Genomic DNA, 20,976 nt, shown 5'->3' with positions numbered 1-20,976 from the left:
ATATACAACTATTTACTGGGGGGCTTTGGGGAGAAAAAGGAAAAAATAAAATCTTTAAAAAAAATAAAAAAAATAAGAAAAACAAGAAAAATCTCAAGTCAGTAACCTAACTTTACAATAAGGAACTAGAAAAAGAACAAACAGAATCCAAAGCTACAGAAGGAAGGAAATAATAAAGATTAGAGCAGAGATAAGTGAAATAGAGAATAGAAAAACAACAGAGAAAATCAGTGAAATCAGAAGTTGGTTCTTCAAAAACTTCAACAAAATTAACAAACCTTTAGCCAGATGAACTAAGGGAAAAAGAAGACTCAATTACTACAATCAGAAGTGAAAGTGAGGATATTACTACCAATTCTACAGAAATAAAAAGGATTATAAGAGAGTACTATGAACAACTGTATGTCAAAAAATTGGATAACCCAGATAAAATTCACAAGTTCCTAGAAACACAAAATTTACCAAGACTAAATCACAAAGAAATAGAAACTCTGAATAGACCTATAACTGGTAAAGAGATTGAATCAGAAATAAAAAATCTCCCAACAAGGAAAAGTCCCTGTCCTGATGGCTTCACTGGTGAATTCTATGAAACATTTAAAGAAAAATTAATACCAATCCTTCTCAAATGTTTCCAAAAAATTGAAGAAATCATCCTATCAGGCCAGCATAGCCCTGATACCAAAGCCAGACAAAGATATTACAAGAAAGAAAACTGTAGACCAATATACTTTATGAATATTAATGCAAAAAATCCTCAACAAAATACAAGCAAACAGAATTCAGCAGCATATTAAAAGAATTATACACCGTGATCAAGTGGGATTTAGTCCTAGAATGCAGGAATGGTTCAACATACAAAAGCAGTCAATGTAATATGCCACATCAACAAAATGAAGGGAAAAAACCCACACAGTCATCTCAATTAATGCAGAAAAAGCGCTTGACAAAATTCAAGTGCTTTTATGATGAAAACACTGAATGAATTAGAAATAAAAGGAAACTACCTCAATATAATACATCATATATGAAAAATCCACAACGAACATCATGTTCAGTGGTGAAAGACTGAAAGCTTTTCCTCTAAGATCATGAACAAGGCAAGGATGCCCACTTTCATTAATTATATTCATCAGAGTACTGGAAGTTCTAGCCAGAGAAATTAGGCAATAAAAAGAAATAAAAGGCAGCTAAACTGAAAAGGAAGAAGTAAAATTATCTGTTTGCAGATATGATTTTATAAGCAGAAAATCCTAAAGATTCCACAAAAAAAGCTGTTATAACTAATAAATCAATTCAGCAAAGTATCAGAATACAAAGTCAACACCAAATCAGTTGCATTTCTATTCATAATGAACAATCTGAAAGGAAATTACAAAAACAATTTCATATACCAATGGCATCAAAAAGAATAAAATCCTTAGGAATTAATTGAGGAAGGAGGTGAAAGACTTATTCAATGAAAACTAAAAAACGCTGCTGAAAGAAATTAAAGAAGACATGGATAAATGGAGGCACTGGTCTGGTGGGGTGGTGGTTAAGTTCGCACTCTCCACTTTGGCGGCCCAGGGTTCACAGGTTTGGATCCTGTGAACCAAACCAGAGCCCAGAAATAAACCTTCATGGACCTGCCACGCTGTATGGCATCCCACATAAAACAGAGGAAGATTGGCACAGATGTTAGCTCAGTGACAATCTTCCTCAAGCAAAAAGAAGAAGATTGGCAATAGATGTTAGCTCAGGCCCTATCTTCCTCACACATAAAAAAAGAAGACATAGATAAGTGGAAACACATTCCATGTTCAGGGATTGGAAGACTTAGTATTGTTAAAATGTCAATACTGCCCAAAGCAATCTACAAATTCAGTGCAATAACTATGAAAATCCCAATAAAGTTTTTGCAGAAGTAGAAAAACCTGTCCTAAAATTCACATGCAATCTCAAAACACCCCAAATATTTTTCAATCTTGAAAAATAAGAGTAAAACTGGAGGACTCACACTTCCTGATTTCAAAGCTTACTAAAAAGCTACAGTAATCAAACCAGTGTGGTGGTATTGGCATAAGGACAGATATATAGACCAATGGCATAGAATACAGAGCCCAGAAATAAACTCTCACATATATGTTCAAATGATTTTTGACAAGTGTGCTGAGACCATTTGATGGGGAGAGGACAATCTTTTCAACAAATGGTGTTGGAAAAACTGGATAGCCGCATGCCAAAGAATGAATTTGTACCCTTACCTAACACCGTATACAAAAATGAACTCAAAATGGATCAAGGACCTAAATGTAAGACTTAAACCAATAAAACTGAGAAGGAAACATATGACAAAAGGTTCAGAACTTTAGATTTGGCAATGGTTTGTTGGCTATGACATCAAAGTCACAGGTAACAAAAGAAAAAATAGACAAATTGAACTTCATGAAAATTTAAGAACTTTGTGAATCCAAAGACATTATCCACAGAGTAAAAAAGCAACCCGCAGAATGGGAGAAAATATTTTCACATTGTATATCTAATAAAGGGCTAATAACCAGAATATATAGACAACTTCTAAAACTCAACAACAAAAACAACCAAACAACCCAATTCAAAACTGGACAAAGGAGTTGGATAGACATTTCTCCAAAGAAGATGTATGAAAGGCCGGTAAGCACATGAAAAGATGCTCAACATCACTAATCATTAGGAAAATGCAAATCAAAACTTCAGTGGGTTACTCCCTCACACCCATTCGAATGGCTACTGTCAAAAAACCAGAAAGCAACAAGTGTTGACGAGTACGTGGAGAAACTGGATCTCCTGTGCACTGTTGGTAGGAATGTAAAATGGCACAGCTGTGGAAAACAGTACGGTAGTTCCACAAAAAATTAAAAATAGAGTTACCATATGATCTGACAATTCCACTTCTGGGTGTATACCCAAAATAAGTGAAAGCAGGATCTCAAAGAGATATTTGTACTCCTATATTCGTAGCATCGTTATTTATAACAGCTGAAATGTGGAAGTGACCCAAGTGTCCATAGACCAATGAATGGATAAGTAAACCATGGTATATACATACAATGGAATATTATTCAGCTTCAAAAAGGCAGGAAATTCTGAAATATGCCACAACATGGATGGACCTTGAGGACATTATGTTAAGTGAAATAAGCCAGTAACAGACAAATACTGCATAATGCCACTTAGATGAGGTACTTAAAGTAGTCAGAATTATAGTGTCAGAAAGTGTAATGGTGGCTGCCAGGGGCTGAGGAGAGAAGAGAATGGGGAGTTATTGTTTAATAGGTATATAGTTTCAGTATTATAAGATGAAAAGAGTTATGAGGATGGATCGTGGTGATGGTTGCTCAACGGTGAGAATGTATTTAATACCACTGACCTGTACACTTAAAAATGGTTAAGATGGTAAATTTAATGTTATGTGTGTTTTGCCATAGTAATAAAAAAAAGACTACCGAACCATTTTCCACAGTGGATATAGCTTTTCACACTCTTACCAACAATGCATGTGAATTCCAGTTGCTGCACATTCTTGCCAATTTTTAGTGGTGTCATTCTTTATAATTTTAGCCATTCTGATGATTGTATATAGTGGTATTGTATTGTGGTTTTAAGTTGTATTCTCCTGATGATTAACTATATTGAACACTTTTTCATATGTTTTTGATGATTTGTGTATGTTCTTTTGTGATATCTGTTCAAATCATTTGCCCATTTTGCTTTATAGTGTTGTTGGCCTTTTTATTATTGAATTGTAGGGGCTCTTTGTTTATCCTGGATAATAGTTTTTTGTCAGATATATGTTTTGTGAGTATGTTCTCCCTGTCTGATAAGCAGAATAAAATCTACTTTAACATTTTTTTCTTTTACGATTATTTTTTTGGTGACCTGAGAAATCTTTCTCTCTCCTTGCTACCTCTTACGCCCCTGCCCCCCAGGCTGAAGTATACTCTCTTATGGTTTCCTGCATTTTTGCTTTTGTGTTTAGGTCAATGATTCACTTTGGATTATTTTGTGTGTGTGTGTAGGTTGTAAGATGGAAATTTAGATTCATTTTTTCCCTGTAGGGATATCAAGTTATTGCAGGACCAATTTTTGAAAAATCTCCCCAAAGAATTGCTTTGGTGTTTTTGTCAAAGATAAAGTTACCCTCTGGGGCTGGTGCCGTGGCATAGTGGTTAAGATCATGTGCTCCACTTTGGTGGCCCAGGGTTCACGGGTTTGGATCCTGGGCCTGGACATACATGCTCATCAAGCCGTGCTGTGGCAGCATCCCACATACAAAATAGAGGAATATTGGCACAAATGTTAGCGCAGTGACAATCTTCCTCAAGCAAAAAGAGGAGGATTGGTAACGGATGTTAGCTCAAGGACAATATTCCTCACCAAGATAAATAAATAAATAAAATAAAGCTACTTTAAAAATGTGGATCTAAATGCGGGCTATTCTGCTTCAAATGTTGACTTGTTGATCATTAGGTCAGACCACACTGCCATTATTACTGTAGCTTTAAAATAGTCTTGAATTAAGTTAAATCCTTCAATTTTTTATTTCTTTTTCAAGATTTCTCTGCAATGTTATAGGTCTTTTGTATTTTCACATAAAATTTAGAAGAAGCCTGTCAATTTCTATGAAAGAAAAAATAACCCTGGTGGGATTATGATTGGCATTGCATTGAGTCTACAGATAATTTTGGGAAGAATTGGCATCTTCGTAATATTGAGACATAGTCCATGAACATGGTATAGTTCTTATTGAGTCTTTAATTTCTCTCAGCAATATTTTATAATTTTCAGTGTAGAGGTCTTGTACATCTTTTGTTAAGTTACTAAGTATTTTATGTTTTTTGAAGCTATTATAAATAGAATTGTTTTTTAATTTCCTTTTTCAATTGTTTGCTATTAGTATATAAAAACAATTGGTTTTTGTGGCATCCTTAACCTTGCCAAAAGCACTTAGTTCAATTAGTTGTTTTATAGATTCTTTAGAATTCTCTACATAAACAATCATGTTATCTGCAAATAGAAACAGTTTTACTTCTTTATTTCTGATGTCTAAATGTCTTTTTATTTCCTCATAGCAATGGTTAAGACTTCTAGTATAATACTGAACAGAAGTGGTGAGAGTGGGCATCCTTGCCTTTTCCTGATCTTAGAAGGAAAGTGTTCATTATTTCTCCATTAAATATGATGTTAGTTGTAGGTTTTTTGTAGATGCCCCTTATCAGGTTGAGGAATTTCCCTTCTATTTCTACTTTGCTGAGAGTTTTTTTTATCATGAATGAGTGCTGACGTTTGTCATATTTTTTTGGCATCTTTTGAAATGATCATATAATTATTTGCCTTTATTCTGTTAACATGGTGAATTACATTGAGTTTCTGAGATAAATGATATATAACTATAGGAAAATATATAACATAAACTATATATATAGATCATTATTTGTATTCTCCTATATTTATATCATTGTATATATATTTTCTGCCGACAATACAGAGGCTTTTCAACTTGATATTCCCCTGAATATAATGTGACATTTCCCTCTGGCTATTTTCAATATTTTCCTTAGCTTTTGTGTTTTCAGTTTGCTTCTGATGTGCCTAATGGTTTTCTTCGTATTTATCATGCTTGGAGCTCATTGGGCTTTTTAAATCTCTAAATTTATATCTATCACCAGATTTGGTAAATTTCTGGTCATTCTTCCTCCAGATATGTTTTCCTGCCTGATTGTCTCTATTGTCTTCTTCTGTAACACTAATTACATGTACTTAAACCTTGGTTATTGCATCATAGATCACCGAGGTATTGTTCATTTTTTTAAAAAAATTATCTTTTTATTGAGAAAAATTCACATAAAATTAGCCATTTTAAAGTATACAATTGAGTGACGTTTAGTATATTCACAATATTGTACAGCTGTCATTTATATATAGTTCGAAAATATTTTCATCACCCCAAAAGGAAACGCCATGCTCATTAAACAGTCACTCCCCATTCCTCCCTCCCCAACCCCTGGTAACCACTAACCAGCTTTCTGTCTTCATGGATTTGCCTATTCTGGATATGTAACCTTTTGTGTCTGGCTTCTTTCACTTAGCATAACGCTTTTGAAGTTCATTCATGTTGTAGCATATATCAATACTTCTTTTCTTTTTATGGCTGAATAATATTCCATTGTATGATATACCACATTTTATTTATCCACTCATCAGTTGATGGACATTTAGGTTGTTTTCACCTATGGCTATTGTGAACAGTGCTGGAATGAACATTCATTGTAAGTTTTTGTTTAAATACCTATTTTCAATTATTTTGTTATATAGGTAGGAGTGGAATTGCTGGGTCATATGGTAATGCTATGTTTAAAATTTTGAGGCACTGTAAAACTGTTTCCCACAGCAGCTGCACTATTTTACATTCCTGCTAGCAAATGTACAAGGGTTCCAATTTTTCCACAACCTTACTAACACTTGTTATTTTCTGCTATTTTTTTTATTATAGTCATCCTAGTGGACGTGCTGTTCATTTTCTAATATTTTTTAAAAGTATTTTTTAAATATTCTTTAAATTGGATAACTTTTCTCGATCTACCTTCAAGTTCACTGGCTCTTTCCTCTATCACATGTATTAACTGTTATGCCTGTACAGTAAATATGTTTCTCTTGCATTTTTTGGTTTTAGAACTTCCACTTGGTTCATTTTATAGTTTCTCCTTCTCTGTTAAGATTTCCTATCTCTTTATTCATTATGAGTATGTTTTTCTTAATATCATTGAACATAATTATAGTAGCTTTCATAAAATTTTTGTTTGCAAATTCCAACATCTGAGTCATCCCAGAATCTGTCTGTTTTAATGGTCTTTTTCTTGAGAACTTGTCACATCTTTCTTTTTTTTTTTTTTTTTAAAAGATTGGCACCTCATCCAACATCTGTTGCCAACCTTATTTTTCTTTTTTCTTCTGCTTCTACGCAAAGCCCCCCAGTACATAGCTGTATATTCTAGTTGTGAGTGCCTCTAGTTGTGCTATGTGGGATACCACCTCAACATGGCCTGATGAGCAGTGCCATGTCTGCACCTGGGATCTGAACCGGTGAAACCCTGGGCTGTCAAAGCAGAGCATACAAACTTAACCACTTGGCCACGGGGACGGTCCTACATCTTTCTGTTTTTATCCTACCTTGAGTACATTTGGATTTTTGTCCTGGATATTTGGAATGTTATATTATGGGAACTCTGGATTATGTAACATTCCTCTAAAGAGTATTAATTATTCTGTTTTAGCAAAAAATAACTTGGAGGGATTCAAACTTCAAACTCCTTCTCTTGGTAATAATTCAAATCTCAGGCCAATTCTTTTATTCTTCCAAGGAGTTTGTTCCACGCATGTGAGGGTCATAGATTTGGGCTGAGTTATACACAAGATTTGGGTTCCTCCTCTCTGGTTCTCTCCTCTCTGTGATACTCGTTCACTTTCCATTGACTGTGGTTGCCCTCAACTCTATCCTCTGGTTTTTCAGTCCAGAAAGACAATCTTTCTATTTGTGTTCTCCTGCTTCACATAGTGTTAACCTTTGGCCTAAAGCTCGTAAACTTTCTGTGTCATTTTTCCCCCAAGGATTGACTTCCCTCTGGAAAACGCCTTTTGGTACTTCCCAGTTGTCTTCCTTCCTTCCTTCCTCTCTTCTTTCCGTCCTTCCTTTCTCTCTCTCTCACTTTCTCTGTATTTTTTCTGGATTTCATCATTTTTATATGCAGGAGGAGGTCTAGTAGGATTTTAATCAGATACTCTGCCATGTCGCTGACGTCACCCTGTTCAATCAGCTATTCTGAAAGCACATCTTCCCTGAGGGCTATCTTGTGGAGACCCGCGATTCTCTCCCCCCAACCCCAATACAAGTTTATTCTACGTATCAGGCATTGTGCTAAGTCAAGCTTAGTTTCCCACACATCAGTCATTTACATATCATTGTCGTGAATTTTGCCACTTGTAATATTATGTGTAATTTTTTAGCTTATTTTTTAAATGACGTATTTTTGTCCAATTTTATTTATTTGCTTTTTAAAATTTTTATTTTGAGATTATTTTAGACTTATACAAGAGTTGAAAAATAGTACCACGTATTCCCAGGTACCCTTCTCCCAGTTTCTCTTTATGTTAACATCTTCTGTAACCATGGAACGTTTATCCTTGCTATATTATCTTGGATACACTACTATCAACGAAAATAAAGAATTTATTCAGATTTCATCAGTTTTTCCATCAATGTCCTTTTTCTCTTCCAGCATCTAATCCAGGTCTCCATATTATATTTACTTGTTACGTCTTCTTAGTCTTTTCCAGTATGTAATAGTTCCTCAATCTTTCCTTATCTTTCTTGACTGACACTTTTGAATAGCATTGGTCAGTTATTTTTTAGAATGTCCCTTAATTTGGGTTTTCTGATATTTTCTCATGATTAAACTGACGTTAGGCATCATTTGGAAGGGTGCTTCAGAGATGATCCTTCTCTCTCAGTGCATGACATCAGGGGGCACGTGATGGCCCTGTATATAATTAGTTTGCAGAGAATATCCACACAGTCGTATTAACACAATCTCTGATTATGGATTTAATTAAAATGATGATAGAACTATGTTAGTAGGATGGGAGAGGGGAGCCATAGTTTGTGCAAAATTAAGCTAAATCCTTAATCGACAGTGTCTGTAGAGTTGCTAAATCAACAGATAACAGCATAAGTAATGGGAAATGTGGTAGCAACAACTGACAGCTCATGGAGCTAAAATTAGCTAAAAGTAGTCAAAAGGGGAGAGAAGGGAGTGATCATGCAAAGGAGGCATAACTATCTTTTACCAAGGTCTCAGTGCCTGAGAAATAGGTCAAATCATAGTGTGCATTCTTTTTCCAAAGCTCAGTGGAACAGACCTTAGCTGATCTCAGCAGCAGATTGAGACATGCCTGTTGGCATAAAAGAGGTTTTCTTTGAGCCCTGAGTGGTTACAAATATAAGGATAAAGCAGATCCAGTTCAAGCATTAGGAAGTAACAGGTCAAGCTGACGGCCCCCCAAATAAATAACTATGTTTTTGAGATTTTGAGGATGCAGGGGTCAAGGAATGGACCTGTGCCCCTGTTTATTGTATCCCAGATTAGAAAGAAACCTGGCGCAAATAGTGTTCTAGTTTGCTTGAATGAGGAAATGTGAACATCAGATGGTGTCAATTAGGCGTTTACAGGCTATTTCACGGACACAAAAAGGACATTATCACTGTTCCCCAGTGCTCTCCAGCACCTGGAGTGTCTCAGACAATGGTGGATTCACATTATGAGCAATCTGAGGTGTCAAATGAGTGTGATTAAACGAACCAAGCTTGTGGAATCTCAAAGGCAGGCCGACTTCCTTGTTAGAACTCTGGAGCAGCACTGTGTCTTTAGAAAGCCCACTGCCGGCTGCAGGAGGTCCAGTGAACCAGGAAGGGTCTGAGAGGAGCAGTCAGGACAGGGAGACAAGCCTTCACTGTTGTTTCTGCAGACTATGAAAACCTGAGGGCCCAGGTCACAAGGTATTCTTGTGCGGGTGTAGACCTGTGCTCTTCTTATTCGGAATTTGATGATGAATTATCACAGAGAGAAAGCTCTGAAGATTCATACAACGCTGCATGCACAGTTTAGCTAGATTACAACAGTGGAAGAGGAAAGAGAAGCGCTGGGGAGAATCGTTTAAAAATCTCCTGAATAAAAAGCACATCAATTTTTCAGGCTTTATTTTCATTATGAAATCGCATGTATCCTTTCCTTTTGCTGTTTATGGAAATATAATACTCTTGCAGAGAAGTGTACACGTCATACGTGAACAGCTCACTGAGTGTTTACTGATTTCTTTTTAAAAATAAAAACAAGAAACCAGAGTGAGAAGTAGAAACAGTGGGAGAGGCTGTAGTCTGCTCTGTCACTACCTAGTGACAAGTGGCTTGATGTTCCGGTGTACACCTGATGGCCAGGTGTGGCTGCAAATCTCCCTGGAATTGTTTCCACTCCTGGAAGGACCAATCTGGGTTGCCTGAGGCCTGACCCCATGTGGGGATGCCCACAGCATCCACCGTCCTGCCAGCTTCCTGGTTGCACCAAGCAACCTACTTTCTGGGAAGAAAGTAAAAGTCTTCAGGTGCAGGCTATAAAAGAAATAGGACTATGAGCAAGTAAGGAAATAAATACAAAGACCCTGCCACGGTTTTTCCGGGAAACTCATGGTTTGTTTTCAGTCCATGACTCACCACTGATTCAGATAAGTGAAAGGAAGCCTGAAGGAGAGGCAGTGGGTGGCTTTGAATATCAGATCACGTCACTTCTCTTCCAAAAGCCTTTCTGTGACTACTGGATACACTAGGAATAAAAACTAGACTCCCAACCATGGTCTACAAGGCACCAAGTTATCTGGCATTACCCAACTCTCAGACCTTCTCTCCTGCTGCTCCCCTCCTTTACTCAGTGATCATAACTCCACCAGCTGCCATCCTGTTCCTTGGCCATGCCTCGGGGCCTTTGTACTTGCTGTTTCCACTGCCCTAGGAACTTTGTATTGTTGGCTGCTTCTCACCTTTCGGTTCTCTACTTGGATGTCACCTCTTCAGTGGACTTCCCTGACTGGTCCTACCTAAATAGAAGAATCCCTTCTTCTGAATCACTCCCATCTTATCATCCTATTTATTCACTGAATAGCTTACCAGAGCTTGAAACTACCTTTCATTTATTTGTTTATTTTTTAAGTTGCCTCTTGACTATCTCCACTTTCTAGAATGTCAATTCTGTAAGGGCAAAGACTTTATCTGTCTCACTAATGGCTATAAATCAGCCCCTAGAATAAGTGCTTGGCACATAGTTGATGCTCAGTTAAGTATGTACTGAATAAATGAGTAAATGAATGAGTGAATAATATGCATAATAAACACATCACTAGGCTAAGGTACCTGCAGGGAGTGAGCCCATTTCCTTCTTTGGAAGCCCCACAGGGCCTTGAGCACAGAAGTCTGAGTGCCATGCTCAACATGGAGACTCCTGGAAAGCCCAGGCTAGGTTATTAAAATCTCTATTAGTTATCCATTGCTGCATAACAATTTACCACGAATTTAGCAACTTAAAACACATTTATTATCTCACGGTTTCTGTGGATTAGGAGTCTGGGCGTAGCTGGGTCCTCTGTTCAAGGTCTCTTCTGAGGCTATCCTCAGGGTGCAGGCCAGGGTTGTGGTCTGATCTCAAGGACTGATCAGGGAACAATCTACTTCCAAGCTCACGTGGGTGCTGGTAGAACCCAGTTCCTTGCAATTGTAAGACGGAGGACCTCAGTTTCTGGCTGGCCGCCAGCTGGGTGCTGTCCTCAGTTTCTGGTTGATTGTTGGCGGGAAGATATCCTTAGTTCCTTGCTACGTGGACCTCCCCAACATGGCCGCTTGCTACAACAAAGAAGCAAGGGAGAGAGTCTGCTAGCAAGATGGACATTATCATCGTATGTAATGTCATCACAGAAGTGACATCTCATTACTTTTGCCTTATTCTAGTCTAAAGCTAGTCACGGATCCAGGCTGCACCCTGGGGGAGGAGATGACAGCACGGGGTGTGAATACCAGGAAACATGGATCTCTGGGGGCCATGTTAGAATCTGCTCACCATTGTCCACTTTCTAGGTCCCAATGATTCACCCCCTCCCACACGTTCCTCACACACACCAAATACATTCATCTCCTTCCAAAAGGAGCCAAGGATCTCATCCTGTTACAGCATCTGTTCAAAGTCCAGAACCTCATATAAATCAGAAAGTGTACTCTTTGGGTGAAATTCCTCTATATTTATCGATTTTTAAAACTAGAGAGACAAGTTATCCATCCCTTGCCCCTGCAACCTGCAATTGTGAGGTAGGATAGAATAATAGCTATAGACATTTCAGTTCAAAAAGGGGGAAATGGGAGGTATAAATGAGTGCTGGGAATAATTCTCCTTGGCTCTGTCCTTTGGGTTCTTGGTTCCATCCTCTGAATGATTCTTCTTTTTCTGCTGAGATGGCTGAGTGACAAGGCTCCTAAGCTTCCCACTGGCCCTGCCCTTTGCTTTGATTAAGACCTGTGAGACACGACATTACTGCCTTGAGAGGATCCTTTATGGGACTGAATACTGCTCTGCTCCTCTCATCTCTCTTGAGATTTTAACAAAAGGTTGTATAGCCACAATCTTGGCTTTTTCTCCATGCCACATTTTCCTGACTGTGAGGAAGCCATTTCTTAATTTTAGTGTATTTTGCCATCTGGGAAATCTAATAATTTTCAAAATCATTAAGTCCTGGTTTTCTGTTTAGAGTTTTCCCTCGATTTTTCTGTCTCCTTGTGCATTTTACTATAAGTAGCAAGAAGAAACCAAGTGGTGCCTTCCTCATTTTGCTTGGAAATTTCCTTAGCTAAATAACCAAGGTCACTCCTTTCATGTTCTGCTTTCCACATAACTGCAGGAGACAACTTTGCTAAGCTTTCTGCCACTGCACAGCAAGCATCTCCTTTTCTCCCTGGTTTCCAACATGTTCTTCGCTTCCTTCTGAGGCTTCACCAGCAGTGTCCTCAAAATCTCTTCTACTAACAATCTGTTGGAGCCATTTTAGGTTTTCTCTCTATCATGCTCCTCAAAATTTGTCCAGTCTCCACACAGTTCCAAAGCCACTCTGATATTTTTGGGTATTTGCTACAGTAGCACCCACTTCCATATACCAAAATCTGTATTGACAGATTGTGTGTGTGCCTCCCACCACTTTGGCTCCCTAAGTGTTCAGTGAAAGCTAAGCACACTCCCAGCAGCATGATAGGCATAAGAAAAACTATTTGATGGCAGTTACCTTTTAGGCAAGGTCGATACTGTTGTTCTGACTCTGTTATTCCATCATCACGGACAGATTTCTTTGCTCTGCACATTTACATGTGTGTGGGGTTCAGTTTCTCTCTGCTGAGTGAGTAGGGCAAGTTTCCTTGAAGCTAAGCCACTGGGTGTGGATTCTATGCTCTGGGTTTTTGGGAAATATCAGCATCAAGGAGGACACAACTGGGTGAGGATGGCTTAGAAGAGCATTAGGGATGGAACATTTGGTGATGGGGCTGCGCTTTGTGATCTGAAACCCCTCTGAAAACGTGGATTCCCCAGCAGACTGTTGGGCCACTGCCCATATGTTTCCTACAGCAGTCTGACCTTTGAGCAGGATGAGCAGTTCCCATGATGGCTGTCCCCTGGGGTGGCAGCTAGCGTACCCAAGCATCCTGACACATGACAAACAAGCTTCAGGCTAGAAAGCCCTCCTGGCAACCCTGTTCTGCTTCCAACAAGCCAAGTTGGCAGTGAGATTCCATGACTGTGTTCACTTCTGGGGTTACACCCTGAAGGTGAGTCTTGGGGTTCCATCTGGGGGCTCCCATAGCTTGAGTGCTGCTTGGCATTCATGCTTGATTCCTGCAACTCTGGAATGTTACTCTATAGCAAATACCAGAATGGCAAATCTATAGACATTTGAGTGCCCTAAGGATCATGCCTGTCTAACTTGGTATGTGTCACATGAGCTTAATTCAGCATGATCTCACGAATGCCACAGGCTTGTTCTTACATCTTGTTGTCCTTGCATCTCGGTTGACCGAGTGAATCATTCTTCTGCATGGGAAATTGCTACTGCATGTGCAGCATCATCCTTATAGGTGTTTCCATTTCATCTAGGTCAATATATTCCTCAGTTCTAGCCAGGATCCTGTTCTCCACTGTCAAGTAGACAGGTTCTCTTTCTCTTTTGAAAGATTTATTTTCACTTCTTCTCTATTAGGAAAGTTCTTTCAATCATGGGTGGCCCTGCCTTGCAATTACCCCCAAGAGCCTTTGTCCAACTTTCTCATCAACTTTAATTAAAACTTCTTATCTGTTTTCCATGTTTTGGGTGGATAGAAAGTAGTGTTCCCCGGGACAAGGTTCTTTGGGTAACAATAATTTCAGCTGATGTGAGAAACTGGAAGTCTTAGAGTCTCTTGCTGAGTAGAAAATGTCAATTCTTTAAGAAAAAGGACTTAGAAAGGTAATTCTTGTTTTATTAGCTATTTTGGAGAAGGTTCCTCTTCAGCTCAAGTTATATCACATTATTTTTGATCATCAAGCCTGGGGTGTAACTTGTCCAGAGGCAAAAGATAGGCTGGCTTAGCAGAGGCCAGCACACTGTTTCTTTATCCCTACCCACCTCTTCTCAAGAGCAGGTGGGCTCTTCTCTCTTTTCTTTTCCTTGGGTATAGTGAGCGGAATGACGGCCTCCCAAAAGATATGTCCCCCAGAATCTGTGAATGTGACCTTATTTGGAATAGGTCTTTGCTGGTGTAGTTAAATTAAAGACCTTGAGATGAGACATCCTGGATTTAAGGTGGGTTCTAAAACCATTGTCAGATGCCCTTAGAAGAGAAAGGTGGAAGGAGACGAGACACAGACACAAAGACACAGACTCATAGAGAAGGTGATGTGAAGATAGAGATGAAGGTTGGCGTTATGTAGCTCCAAGCCAAGGAACACCATGGATTGCTGGCAGCCACCAGAATCTAGGAGACGGGCATGGAATGGATTCTCTCTCAGAGCCTCCACAAGGGACTAATTCTGCCAACACCTTGATTTTGGACTTCTGGGCTCCAGAACTGTGAAAGAAGGAATTATTGGTTTCTGGTAATTCATTATAGCAGCCCTAGGAAACCAATGCATAGGAAATGCAGCAGGGATGTGAGATGTTACTATTTGCAGTATCTTTTGGTATCATGAGATAATCTGGGTTCCCTTCAAGAGAGAGAATTGGGGACCAGAGGGTTATTTGGAGCTGGTGTCATGGATCCAGAATGGCTATTGAAAGGCCTTTGAAATCAAAGGAGATTAAGACAGGGGATGGAGGTCTCCTTGATCCAATAACACCAGACAGTTGGCTGAGGGAGGATGAAAGGCTGTACGTCTCTTGTGTGAGACCGGTCCATGCTGTCTGGGTGGAAAATGAACACTTACTGGGGCGAGAGTTTTTTGTGCTTAGATGATTTTTGAGGAAAACGATCACAGCCATTGCCAGTGGAAAGACTGAACTGGGATTGGAAACTACCATTTTCCTCTCACTCAGAGGGTTGGAATACACCCTTCTCCCCTTTGGAGCCCTCAAAGATGTGTGGAAAGGAAAATGTCTGTTAACATGTGGCTAGACTTTGCCAGAAACAAATACGGACCGAAGCCTCAGCCTCATTTTTCACGTGATGAGGGGTGGGTTTTCCTAGAGGATAAGGGTACACCAGTTGGGAAGGAGAGAGACTGCATGTGTGTATATACAACACAGAAGGGACATAATCCACTTCATGATCAAGAGCTTGCCCTCTGTGGTTCTCAGGTTGAGAAGGCTGAAGGTAAGTCCAGGACTCCCCAAGCATAAGGAGATTTGCACAGATTGTCTTGTCCTAGGCAATACTGCAGGTCAGAAAAGAGGTACCCAGGCTCATTCTGGGTGTATTTGTGTTAAGAAACACTGGCCTACACTGTGGAAACTAGTATAGTGGTTCCTCAAAATATTGCAAATATTACCATATGATCCAGCAATTCCACTTCTGGGTATATACTCAAAAGAATTGAAAGCAGGGTCTCAAAGACATATTTGTATGCCCATGTTCATAGCAGCGTTAGTCACAATGCCTAAAATGTGGAAGCAACCCAAGTGTCCATTGACAGATGAATGGATGAGCAAAATGTGGTCTATACATACAGTGGAACAGTATTCAGCCTCAAAAAGGAAGGACATTCTGACGCATGCTACAATATAGATGAACTTCAAGGACGTTATGCTAAGTGAAATAAGCCATTCACAAAAAGATGAATACCGTATGATTCCACTTAGATGAGGTAGTTAGACTAGTCAAAATCATGGAGAGAGAAACTGTAATGGTGGTTGCCGGGGCTGTGAAAGGAGGCAAAGGGAGTTATGGTTTGATGGATATAGAGTTTCAGTTTTACAAGATGAAAACAGTTATGGATACAGAATGGTGATGAGGTTTGTGCAACATTATGAATTTACTTAATACTACAGAACTGTATGCTTAAAAATAGTTAAGATGAGGGGCTGGCCCCGTGGCCGAGTGGTTAAGTTCGCGTGCTCTGTTGCAGGAGGCCCAGTGTTTCGTTGGTTCGAATCCTTGGCGTGGACATGGCACTGCTCATCAAGCCACGCTGAGGCAGCGTCCCGCATGCCACAACTAGAAGGACCCACAATGAAGAATATACAACTATGTACCGGGGGGCTTTGGGGAGAAAAAGGAAAAAAATAAAATCTTTAAAAAAATAGTTAAGATGGTAAATTTTATCTTCTGTGTTTTTTACCATAATGAAAAAAATTGGGCCAAAAAAAAAGAAAAGAAAGACTGGCCTAAAGCCTTGGCAGAGTCCCTCTTAGCGCTGAGTTGCTACAACTTAATGAGAAAGAAGTTGAGAGCTGATTTATTTGACATTTTATCAGCCAGGGCTCCCTACAAACTCTGGCGCCTTTAGATTCTTACAGTGTAAAATTAATTGAAAACAGATAATCTTAATAGAGAAAAGAGAAAGAGTGGCCACTCTCCATTCCTGATCAGCTGTAACGGAGGATATATGGACTTTCACTAATGATATCATCAGAGCTGCTGGAGCGGGTACAGGATCTGAATTCTAGCCAGGGGCAAGTGTGTGGAGGTGCTGTCTTCAAGGCAATGGAACAACTTATTAAGGTGGAGGGGAGAATAACTTACTCATGTCCACATGACCTGGGTTCCAATCTCAGCTCTGCTAATTTGTGTTCGGCACACATTTGTTAGGGGTGTTTTTTTGTGAGGAAGATTGGCTCTGAGCTAATGTCTGTTGCCAATCTTCCTCTTTTTTTTTTCCTCACCAAAGCCTCACAGTACATAGTTGTATATTCTAGTTGTAGTTTCTTCTACTTCTTCTTTGTGGGATGTGGCCTCAGCATGGCTTGATGAGCGGTGCTAGGTTCATGCCTAGGATCTGAACCAGTGAACCCTGGGCTGCCGAATGGGAGTGCATGAACTTAACCACTCGGACATGGGGCTGGCCCCCATTTGTTAGGTTTTTGACTGACAACATCTGAACCCCCTTCCTATGCATGGGAAAATCCACAGAGCTTATCTCCCACCCCTTTCTTGGGCTTTAGAATCTAGAGTGATGTTTCTAGAATATGCATCCTTTCATCATCTAGTGATGGGGGTTCCACTGGACACATCCAGTGTCCAGTGGAGGAGGCACAAGTAGAGCTGGTCAGTGTCGAGTGGCTGTGGTGCCAGTGGTGGCCTGTGACTAGTGTCACTCTAGCCAGGTTGTTCCTGCTTTGCTTGATGTCTGAGCTTGGTCTTCAGTCTTTCTTCTCTTTTCTAAGTCTCTCAGAGTTGCTTTCTCTTGTTTGCACAATTGTGTAATTTTGTACAAATTAAACTTTCTGGCATTTAGTTTCAAATTAAGCTTCTTGGAGTTCTAGGATGAAAGACTATAAGATAAAGGGATTAATTTGTTGGTCATGGGGTTCGAATAAAAGCGTGCTTATACTTTCCTCCTGATCAAGAGGTGAAGGGCTAGTTTTAAGAAGCAGTCTTGTCTGTGTTCAGTTATTCATTACAGCTCGGTTTGTGGTGGCAGCAGATTGGAGATGACGAAGCAATAGGAGACTGATGGAATATTCTACAGCCTACCATACAGCGAGTAATAAAGGATGAGGGAGATGTTTATGAACTGATAATCTGAGATCTCCAGGATATATTGTTGGGTGAAAAAAGTAGCATTAAAAAGAGTTTGTATAGTAAGTATGCTTACATTTCTTGTTAAAGAAAAGGAGGGAAAAGAATTTTTTTTGGCATTCCCTTGTATTTGCCTAATGAAATACTGTAAGAAATTAATATAAATTGTTACTGTCGGGGGTGAGAGTAGAACAGGGTGGATGGGGTCAGAGTGGGAGTAAGACTTTAGCATTGCTTTGCTTTTAAATAATGTAAATATGTTACTTTTTAAAGAGAAGGAAAGAATTAATAAGAGTTAGGTTCTCTTTCTCCAAATATAATGTAATATATAATATATATAAAATCTATCTATCTAGCATCATCATCATCACTTATCTATCAAGAAATTTTTATTTAGTCTGACAATTTAATCTTTTACTTAGAATAAAGGCCTTGAGAAGATGGATGTCCAGAGCCAAGAGAGCGCAAGGAGCAAGGCTGGTGCGGTAGGTGGAGGCTAGATCATACGCAGCTTTGCGGGCCATGTTAAAGTGTTTGGATTTTATTCCAAGAGCAATCCAAAGTTAATGAAGGGGTTTAAGAAGGGGAAGGACTAAGTACAATTTCTATATATCACTTTTTGCTACTCAATTGTTTTTTGCCATTTCACTGATAGAGTGAACTGAATTGATTTGCAACTCCCCATATCACAAATCATCATGAATTGACCATATTAGAGGGCAAAATAATTTTTGAAACTTAAATGAAATGCAATGCTGTTAACAGACTAATCACCTAATATAAAGACCATTCTTTCAATTAGGCTTTCCTAAAAACTATAGGAATTTGATTTTTGAGCTTCAGGAAGAAATCTTCGTTATCAGTAGCAGTCAATATGTTACTGACTTCATGACTATTAGTGAAAGTTGGTGATTACCTTATTGAAAATGTATTGAGATTTATTTGTTTTAGTTCTATCATGGAAAAAGTTTAGGTGAACAATGATAGTGAACACTAGAAATGAATTCACCAAACATCAGATTTCTCTCTCTCTTTCCCCTCCCGCCCTCTATCTTTCTAGTTTACATTTAGTCTATCTTTTTGGTAGAATGGTGCTTCTCAATGTGTGGCCTTTGGACCCCAAGAACTTTTTAGGAATTGGTAAGGTAAAAACTATTTTCCGAATAATATTAAGGTGTCATTTGTTCTTTTCACTGTATTGACATTTCCACCGGTGATGTAAAATCAATGGAAGATAAAAGTGTGGCACCATAGTGGGAATTAAGGCAGTGGCACCAAACCATAACAGTAGTCACTGAAATTTTCACCACCGCACATTCTTAGTTAAAAAATAATGCTAGTTTCAATTAAGAATGTCCTTGATAAAGCAGTAAAAATTATTAATTTTACTAAATCTCAATCCTTGAATTATTTTAATATTTGTATGATGATACGTGAAGTAGGCATAAAGCACTTCTTTTGCATATGGAAATATGATGGCTGTCTTGAGGAAAAGCATTTGTGTGGTTGAGTTGAGAGCTGACCATTTGTCACGGGAAAACATTTTTACTTGAAAGAATGACTGACAGACAAACTGTGGTTATTTAGAATTGGACATTTGGCAGATATCTTCTCTGGAAGATGAACCAAGTGAACCTGTCACTTCAAGGAAAGTAAACAACAGCATTGGTTGCCAAAATGAGATTTGAGATTTTAAGGGAAAGTTAGAATTTTGGGAAAACTTGTATCCACTACTGTGAGCTTGTCATCTTCTAAAAACTTAAATACTTTTCTGATGAGAATGCTGGTGAAATTAATACATTGTATGATAAAATGTGAGACCACATGGAAGATTTGCATAATTCAGTGAACTAATGTCTGCTAAATGATCAATGCAGGATGTTACAATATCATACATGAGTAAACAATCCATTAAAAGTGCAAGATAGAGCAACGGATTTTAGTTAACTCATGAAAAGTTTACTGATATGGTTTCAGATTCTATATTACAACCAACTTTTAACACACTACCACTTGTTGAGTTTTGGTTTAGTATCAAAGAACACACATGATCTGAAAAGAGTATTGAAATATTCCTCTTATTCCCAACTATGTCTCATTATGAGGCTGGATTTTCTTCATATACATCAACAAAAACAACATATCACAACAGATTGAACATAAAAATACCTATGAGAGGGGCTGGCCCCGTGGCCGAGTGGTTGAGTTTGCGCACTCCGCTGCAGGCAGCTCGGTGTTTCGTTGGTTCGAATCCTGGGTGCGGACATGGCACTGCTCCTTAAGCCACGCTGAGGCAGCGTCCCACATGCCGCAACTAGAAGGACCCACCACAAAGAATATACAACTATGTACTGGGGGGCTTTGGGGAGAAAAAGTAAAAAAAAATAAAATCTTTAAAAAAAAAATACCTATGAGAATCCAGACGTTTCTATATGCCAGATGTTATAGCAATTTGTAAATGTGTAATACAGAGCAGTTTCTCTTACTATTTTTTTGTAAAATATAGTTTTTTTACATAAAAATGTTACTTACGTTAATGTGTAGTAAGCTTATTATTGTTACTTTAAAGTTAATACGTAGATGTTCAAAAAATTTTCAGTTTTAATTCCACTATGGTAAATATCTGTGGATAGAACCTACATAAACAAAGCTTTTGGGAGTCCTCAATAATTTTTAAGAAAATAAAGGGATCCTGAAACCAAAGAGTTTGAGAACCAGTGGTTTATGTTCCTTTGTGTGAACATCCAATATTATTCTTGTGCTCAGTGATTTTGCATGATAAAGTCTTTAATTTCAAAGTCCTCAGTTGAGGTGAAGCACAAACTTATATGTACACAGGATAGACAATGTTCGAGATACTTAAAACTCTAAATACAACTCTTGGTAGTTTATTTTCTCTTTTCCTGTAAAATGAGGTTAACATCACCAATTTCAAGGAGTTGTTGCTGGAATTAGATGATGTCTGCAAAATGCATGGCGCAGTTCCACTTGTCTCTCAATGGTCTTGGCTATTGTTTTTCAAGTAGATGGATAAACGTGCTTATATATGTTGAGTTTATCTGGGTCTTATATTCCTCTCTGGTGGCTTTGCTACCACATTCCTATATGATATGTGCAGTCCTATGGCTTTCCTCCTCCTCATCAAATGAAAATTCCATGTAAGGAATATT

The sequence above is a fragment of the Equus przewalskii genome, chromosome 25 (genome assembly GCF_037783145.1).
Source record: "Equus przewalskii isolate Varuska chromosome 25, EquPr2, whole genome shotgun sequence".
Lineage (NCBI taxonomy): Eukaryota > Metazoa > Chordata > Mammalia > Perissodactyla > Equidae > Equus > Equus przewalskii.
This window is presented reverse-complemented; position numbering follows the sequence as displayed.